The sequence below is a fragment of the Kryptolebias marmoratus genome, unplaced genomic scaffold (assembly GCF_001649575.2).
Source record: "Kryptolebias marmoratus isolate JLee-2015 unplaced genomic scaffold, ASM164957v2 Scaffold24, whole genome shotgun sequence".
Lineage (NCBI taxonomy): Eukaryota > Metazoa > Chordata > Actinopteri > Cyprinodontiformes > Rivulidae > Kryptolebias > Kryptolebias marmoratus.
This window is the reverse complement of record NW_023665758.1, coordinates 190787-191091: the sequence shown is the minus strand read 5'-3', so window position 1 is coordinate 191091 and position 305 is coordinate 190787.

Here is a 305-nt window from a genome sequence, read left to right as displayed (position 1 = left end):
ATCATCCAAGCTGCCGTCCACCACAAGAAAAGACCAAATTTAGAAGAAAAATGAAAACATGGACAGATGCTCCATTTTTTTCCTTTGCTGAGAAACCATATACACATTATCTCTCTCTCTCTGCTCTTTCTGTGACACACGCACACATACACACCAGTGACGTGCGGTGAGGTTCATGGTTGGTGAGGCACTGAGAGTCAGATTTACAGATATATAAATCCAAAAGGGTAGCTTATTCAATTGGCTACTGGTTATTTCATATCTCATCAGCATTCTTCACACACACACACACACACACACACTCT